The sequence below is a fragment of the Gorilla gorilla genome, chromosome 12, assembly GCF_029281585.2.
Source record: "Gorilla gorilla gorilla isolate KB3781 chromosome 12, NHGRI_mGorGor1-v2.1_pri, whole genome shotgun sequence".
Classification (NCBI taxonomy): Eukaryota; Metazoa; Chordata; class Mammalia; order Primates; family Hominidae; genus Gorilla; species Gorilla gorilla.
Window position 1 is genome coordinate 134911242 of NC_073236.2, and position 7374 is coordinate 134918615.

Sequence of the window (7374 nt, forward strand, 5' to 3'; positions counted from 1 at the left end):
ACTCGTAAATGAAGATATTTAAAAGTGCAGCATTGTTCATGGGGTGGAAATGTGGCCTGAGAACAGAAGAGATTATTTCTAAGATGATTCGATCCCTGGAGGAATTTAGACAAGTCGTTTGTCTTATTGGAGACTCACTCTCCACATTTTAAATCAAGACACTGGGAGCGACAGGCATTCTGAGATGATGTCTGGCTCAAAAATCCATCTTCTAAATTCAAATACTTTACACCGAATGATTTCGTTGCAATCTATATTAATGTAACTGTCCAGAAATTGGGGTAATCTCACTATTTTGTATTTTTTAAAAATAAATGTTTTGACATAACGGATTTTGATCTACAGAAAAAAATCACAGTCTCTGTAGAAAGCTCAGTGAGTGCTGTTAATTCTCACCCTCAAGTTCTCCTAGTAAAGATCTTATTTAGTATAGTATAGCCTTTTACAATTGAAAAACAATACATTCTTATTAACTAAAATCAACGTTTTATTTAGATTTCTCTAGTTTTTACTTAATGTCTTTTTTTTTTGTTCCAGGTTTGCAGCCCAAAACCACATTCCACTTAGCCACCATATTTCCTTAGGCACTTCTGGGCTGTGACAGCTTCTCAGGTTTTCCTTGTTTTTGATTACTTTACAGGTTTGAAGGGTACTGGCCAGGTATTTTGTAGAATGTCCTTTCCTTGGGATTTGTCTGATGTTTATCTCGTGATTAGATTGGGCTGTGGGTTTGAAAAAGGAAGACCACAGAGATAAAGTGTCATTGTTATCACCTTATATCAAGTGCATATACCATCAAGATGACTTATAATTGTTGATGTCACTCTTCATCACCTGGCTGAGGCAGTGTTTGTCAAGCGTCCCCTTTTTCTGGCTGTACTCTTTGAAAGGAAGCCAGTATGCTCAGCTCACACCTAGGGGATGGGGCTGTGGATTGTACCTCCTTGGAGGTAGAGCATAGACGTTGTTTGGATTTTTTTCTCTTTTTTTTTTTTTTTTTTTTTGCATAAGAAAATTGTTTCTCATTCTTATTTATTTCTTTATTCAATAATATATTTACATCATTATGGACTCATGGGTATTTGCTCTATACTTTAATTTATAATCAAATCTGTCTTTATTATTTTTCTCATGCGCGTCCGTGTGAAGAGACCACAAAACAGGCTTTGTGTGAGCAACATGGCTGTTTATTTCACCTGGGTGCAGGCGGGCTGAGTCCAAAAAGACAGTCAGTGAAGGGAGATAGGGGTGGGGCCGTTTTATAGGATTTGGGTAGGTAAAGGAAAATTACAGTCAAAGGGGGGTTGTTCTCTGGCGGGCAGGAGTGGGGGTCGCAAGGTGCTCAGTGGGGGTGCTTTTCGAGCCAGAATGAGCCAGGAAAAGGACTTTCACAAGGTAATGTCATCACTTAAGGCAAGGACTGGCCATTTACACTTCTTTTGTGGTGGAATGTCATCAGTTAAGGTGGGGCAGGGCAATATTCACTTCTTTTGTGATTCTTCTGTTACTTCAGGCCATCTGGGCGTATATACGTGCAAGTCACAGGGGATGCGATGGCTTGGCTTGGGCTCAGAGGCCTGACATTCCTGCCTTCTTATATTAATAAGAAAAATAAAACAAAATAATGTTGAAGTGTTGGGGTGGCGAAAATTTTTGGGGGGTGGTATGGAGAGAGAATGGGCGATGTTTCTCAGAGCTGCTTCAAGCGGGATTAGGGGCAGCGTGGGACCCTAGAGTGGGAGAGATTAAGCTGAAGGGAGGTCTTGTGGTAAGGGGTGATATTGTGGGGATGTTAGAAGAAACATTTGTCGTATAGAATGATTGGTGATGGCCTGGATACAGTTTTGGATGAATTGAGAAACTAAATGGAATAACAGAAGGAGAAAAACCGGTATAAAAGGTCTAAGAATTGGGACGACTCAGGATATCTGATTAGAGAGTGCCTAAGGAGATTCAGCACAGTCCTGCCAGCAAAGATTATTTATTTACTTCAAGAGTTAAGAGTGGCAGTTTGGGGATAGCACCAGGAGATATCAGCTGTGGTGGCTTGGAAAAACAGTGTAAGCCGGCAGTGTAAACAAGAGCAGGGCATGTATGAGTAGTTGAGAACGGTGAATAGGAGTATGACTAGACAGAAGATAGTAGGGATGACAAGTTTTTTGGGGCACAGTCTAAGTTGGTCTGGTGTCTGGAATGAGAAGTGTCTATACAGGAGCTTAAATGGGCTGTACCCTGTGGCATTCCGAGAACAGACCTGAATTCTGAGAAGGGAAAGTGGTAAAAGTATTGTCCAGTCCTTTTTAAGTTGGTGGCTGAGCTTGGTGAGGTGTGTTTTTAAAAGACCTTTAGTCCATTCCACTTTTCTTGAAGACGGAGGACCGTAAGAGATATAAAGGTTTCACTGAATACTAAGAGCCTGAAAAACTGCTTGGCTGATTTGACTAATAAAGGCTCATCTGTTTTCAGACTGTATTGAGGTGGGAAGGCTAAGCTGAGGAATTATGTCTGACAGAAGGGAAGAAATGACTGCGGTGGCTTCTCAGACCCTGTAGGAAAGGCCTCTACCTATCCAGTGAAAGTATCTACCTAGACTAAGAGGTATTTTAGTTATCTGACTCAGGGATTTTGAGTAAAGCTAATTTGCCAGTCCTGGGTGGGGCAAATCCTCGAGCTTGATGTGTAGGGAAGGAAGGGGGCCTGAATAATCCCTGAGGAGTAATAGAATAGCAGATGGAACACTGAGAAGTTATGTCCTTGAGGATAGATTTCCACGATGGAAAGGAAATGAGAGGTTCTAAGAGGCGGGCTAGTGGCTCGTACTATAGCATAACCTGCCTTTGCTGGTGTGTGGCGATTAGGCCTGGTGGAACCGCCATCAATAAATCAAGCGTGATCAGGGTGAGGAACAGGAAAGAAGGAAATTTGGGGAAATGCGGCGAATGTCAGTGGATCAGAGAGATACAGTCATGGGGGTCAGGTGTGGTATCAAGAATAATGTGGGAGGCTGGATTGAAGTCTGGGTCAGGAACAATGGTAATTGTGGGAGATTCAACAAAGAGTGCATATAGCTGAAGGAGCCTGAAATCAGAAAGTATATGCATCAGGTATGAGGAAGAAAATAGATTTTGGAAGTTATGAGAACTGTAGAGAGTGAGTTGAGCGTAGTTTGTGACTTTGAGGACCTCTAAAAGTATTAGGGCAGCAGCAGCGGCTGCACGGAGACATGAGGGCCAGCCTAAAACAGTAAGGTTAAGTTGTTTGGACAAAAAGGCTACAGGATGTGGTCCTGGCTCTTGTGTAAGAATTCTGACCGCGCTAACCATGCCTAGGAAGGAAAGGAGTTGTTGTTTTGTAGAAGGTGCTTGGGTTTGAGAGATCAGTCGGACACAATTGGCAAGGAGAGCACGTGTGTTTTTATGAGAATTATGCCAAGATAGGTAACAGATGAGGAAGAAATTTGGACTTGATTGAAGTAATGGGGGCTGTCTGTGAAGCTTTGCGGCAGTACAGCCTAGGTAATTTGCTCAGCTTGATGGGTGTCAGGGTCAGTCCGAAAGCGAAAACAGGCTGGGATTAAGGGTGCAAAGGAACAGTAAAGAAAGCATGTTTGAGATCTAGAACAGAATAATAGGATGTAGAGGCAGGTATTGAGGATAGGAGAGTATATGGGTTTGGCACCACGGGGTGGATAGGCAAAACAATTTGGTTGATAAGGCGCAGATCCTGAACTAACTTGTAAGGCTTGTCTGGTTTTAGGACAGGTAAAATGGGGGAATTTTAAGGAGAGTTTACAGGGTTTAAAAGGCCATGCTGTAGCAGGCGAGTGATAACAGGCTTTAATCTTTTTAAAGCGTGCTGTGGGATGGGATATTGGCGTTGAGTGGGGTAAGGGTGATTAGGTTTCAATGAGATGGTAAGGGGTGCATGATCGGTCGCCAAGGAGGGAGTAGAGATATCTTATACTTGTGGGTTAAGGTGGGGGGATACAAGAGGAGGACGCAAAGGAGGCTTTGGACTGGGAAGAAGGGCGGCAATGAGATATAGCTGTTGTCCGGGAATAGTCAGGGAAGCAGATAATTTAGTTAAAGTGTCTCAGCCTAATAAGGGAACTGGGCAGGTAGGGATAACTAAAAAGGAGTGCTTAAAAGAGTATTGTCTAAGTTGGCACCAGAGTTGGGGAGTTTTAAGAGGTTTAGAAGCCTGGCTGTCAATACGCACAACAGTTATGCAGGCAAGGGAAACAGGCCCTTGAAAAGAAGGTAATGTGGAGTGAGTAGCCTCCGTATTGATTAAGAAGGGGACGGGCTTACCTTCCACTGTGAGAGTTACCCGAAGCTCGGCGTCCTTGATGGTCTAGGGGGCTTCCGAGGCGATCGGGCAGTGTCAGTCTTCAGCTGCTAAGCCGAGAAGATCTGGGAAGGAGTCAGTCAGAGAGGCTTGGGCCGGAGTTCCAGGGGCTCTGGGAGTGGCTGCCAGGTGAGTTGAACAGTCCGATTTTTGGTGGGGTCCCACACAGATGGGACACGGCTTAGGAGGAATCCCGGGCTGCGGGCATTCCTTGGCCCAGTGGCCAGATTTCCAGCACGTGTAGCAAGCTCCTGTGGGAGAAGGTTCTGGGGGAATGCCTGGCCGCTGCGGTTCAGGCATTTGGAAGTTCTTGTGTGCTGGAGATGTGGCTGGGGTTTGTCTCACAGTGGAGGCAAGGAATTGCAACTTTTTTCTATTATTGTACACCTTGAAGGCGAGGTTAATTAAATCCTGTTGTGGGGTTTGAGGGCTGGAATTTAATTTTTGGAGTTTTATTTAATGTCGGGAGCAGATTGGGTAATGAAATGTATTTTGAGAATAAGACGGCCTTTTGACCTTTTAGGGTCTAGGGCTGTAAAGTGTCTCAGGGTTGCTGCCAAACAAGTCATGAACTGGGCTGGATTTTTATATTTGATGAAAAAGAGCCTAAACGCTATCTGATTTGGGATAAAGAAAAAGGAGCATTAACTTCGACTATGCCTTTGGCTCCAGCCACCTTTTTAAGAGTAAATTGCTGGGCAGGAGGGGGAGGGCTAGTCACAGAATGAAACTGTAAGCCGGACCAGGTGTGAGGAGGGGAGGTGATAAAAAGATTATAGGGTGGAGGAGCGGAGGCTGAGGAAGAATTGGGACCTAGCTCAGCCTGGGGAGGAAGGGGGAGGTCAGATAGGTCTGTAGAAAAGGAAGATTAGAAAGACTCAGAGACTCTTGGGGTTGGTACTGAGGGGACAGGTGGGAGGGAAAGAAGGAAGATTTGGGATGAGTTGCACTGGGCACAGAGACTAGGAAGGGACTGATGTGTAAAAGAATGCCTGGATGTCAGGCACCTCAGACCATTTGCCTATTTTACGACAAGAATTATTTAGATCTTGCAGAATGGAAAAATTCAAAGTGCCATTTTCTGGCTATTTGGAACTACTGTCGAGTTTGTATTGGGGTCAAGCGGCATTTCAGAAGAAAATAAGGCATTTAGGTTTTAGGTCAGTTGTGAGTTGAAGAGGTTTTAAGTTTTTGAGAACACAGGCCAAGGGAGTAGGAGGAGGAATGGAGGGTGGAATGTTGCCCATAGTGAAGGAAGCAAGCCTAGAGAAAAGAGAGAGTAGAGAAATGGAGGGAAGGGGTTCGGGGGTTCCAGAACCCCTTTCTGGAAGGGGTTCCCACCTTCCAGAAAAGTGGGAAAAGGGGTTGGGGCGCAGAGATAAGAGGTTGGGGTGCGGAAATAAGGGATGGGATGCAGAAATAAGGGGTCAGGGCATGAAAATAAGGGGTCAGAGCACAGAAATAAGGGATTGGGGTGCAGAGATAAGAGGTCAGGGTGCAGAAATAAGGGATTGGGGTGCAGAGATATAAGAGGTTGGGGCGTGGAAATAAGGGATTGGGGTGCAGAGATACGAGGTTGGGGTACTTGCCCCTCCTCTAGAAAAGTGGGACTTGCTGCTAAGAGTGAAGAAGAAGGGGTTGAGGGGTACTTTCCCCTCCCCCAGAAAACCAGAGAAGGGGTAGAGACAAGGAGATAAGGGGTTGGGGTACTTGCCCCTTCCTCAGAAAAGCGGGACTTGCTGCTAAGGGTGAAGGACCAAGGCAGGCGTCCTTGTGTGGTCTGATACCTTTGAAACATGGGTGAATAATCAGAGAGATGTCCCTGCAATGATTAAACACCAAGGGAAGGCTGCCTTCCCAGTCTGTGACCGGCGTCAGAGTTTTGGGTCCATGGAAAAAACATGTCTCCTTTGTCTCTCCCAGAAAATGAAAGGAATTGAAATTAAGAGAAGGGAGAGATTGAAGAGTGGAAAGGAGAAAGTGGTTGAGGGACAGTGACAGAGGTTGGAGAAGACTGCAAGAAGAGGCCGCTTACCTGATTTAAAATTGGTGAGATGTTCCTTGGGCTGGTCAGTCTGAGGTCGTAGGTGGATCTTTCTCATGGAGCAAAGAACAGGAGTACAGGGGATTGATCTCCCAAGGGAGGTCCCCCGATCCGAGTCACGGCACCAAATTTCATGCACGTCTGTGTGAAGAGACCACCAAACAGGCTTTGTGTGAGCAACATGGCTGTTTATTTCACCTGGGTGCAGGCGGGCTGAGTCCGAAAAGACAGTCAGCGAAGGGAGATAAGGGTGGGGCCGTTTTATAGGATTTGGGTAGGTAAAGGAAAATTACAGTCAAAGGGGGTTTGTTCTCTGGCGGGCAGGAGTGGGGGTCGCAAGGTGCTCAGTGGGGGTGCTTTTTGAGCCAGGATGAGCCAGGAAAAGGACTTTCACAAGGTAATGTCATCACTTAAGGCAAGGACTGGCCATTTACACTTCTTTTGTGGTGGAATGTCATCAGTTAAGGTGGGGCAGGGCATATTCACTTCTTTTGTGATTCTTCACTTACTTCAGGCCATCTGGGCGTATAGGTGCAAGTCACAGGGGATGCGATGGCTTGGCTTGGGCGCAGAGGCCTGACAATTTTATTCCTCAAATTGTCCCAGCTTTGGCCATTGGGAGCTTGTTGCTTGGCTGTGTTAACTTGTCACATCTACATAACAGTGTGTGTGTTTCTGATTTTGTGTTGTTTTGTCCTAGTTCATTTGTGCTGCTATAACAGAATATCACAGATTGGGTAATTTATAAATAGTAAACCTGTATTTCCTTATAGTTCTGATGGCTGCTAAGTTCAAGATCAAAGTGCTGACAGGTTTGACTATCTCATGAGGGATTTTTCCAGGAGAGTGGAATGTCTTGTCCTCACATGGCAGAATAGCTGAAGAGCAAGCTAGTTGAATGGGGAGTGAAGCATATTTTACCAGTGCCTTAATCTCCTTAAGAATGGTGTGGCCCTCATGGCCTAATCATCTCTTAGGGGTCC

The 7374-nt window shown here is 45.2% G+C and overlaps 1 long non-coding RNA gene across 1 annotated transcript; it reads right to left on the bottom strand.

The window, feature by feature from the left end:
- Positions 1-490: 490 nt before the first annotated feature.
- LOC134756815 (uncharacterized) lies at positions 491-6888 on the bottom strand. The gene is made up of 3 exons (XR_010130073.1): positions 6383-6888; positions 4311-4598; positions 491-722 (listed from the first exon to the last, which is right to left on the bottom strand). It is a non-coding gene; the product is annotated as an uncharacterized lncRNA (long non-coding RNA).
- Positions 6889-7374: the final 486 nt, after the last annotated feature.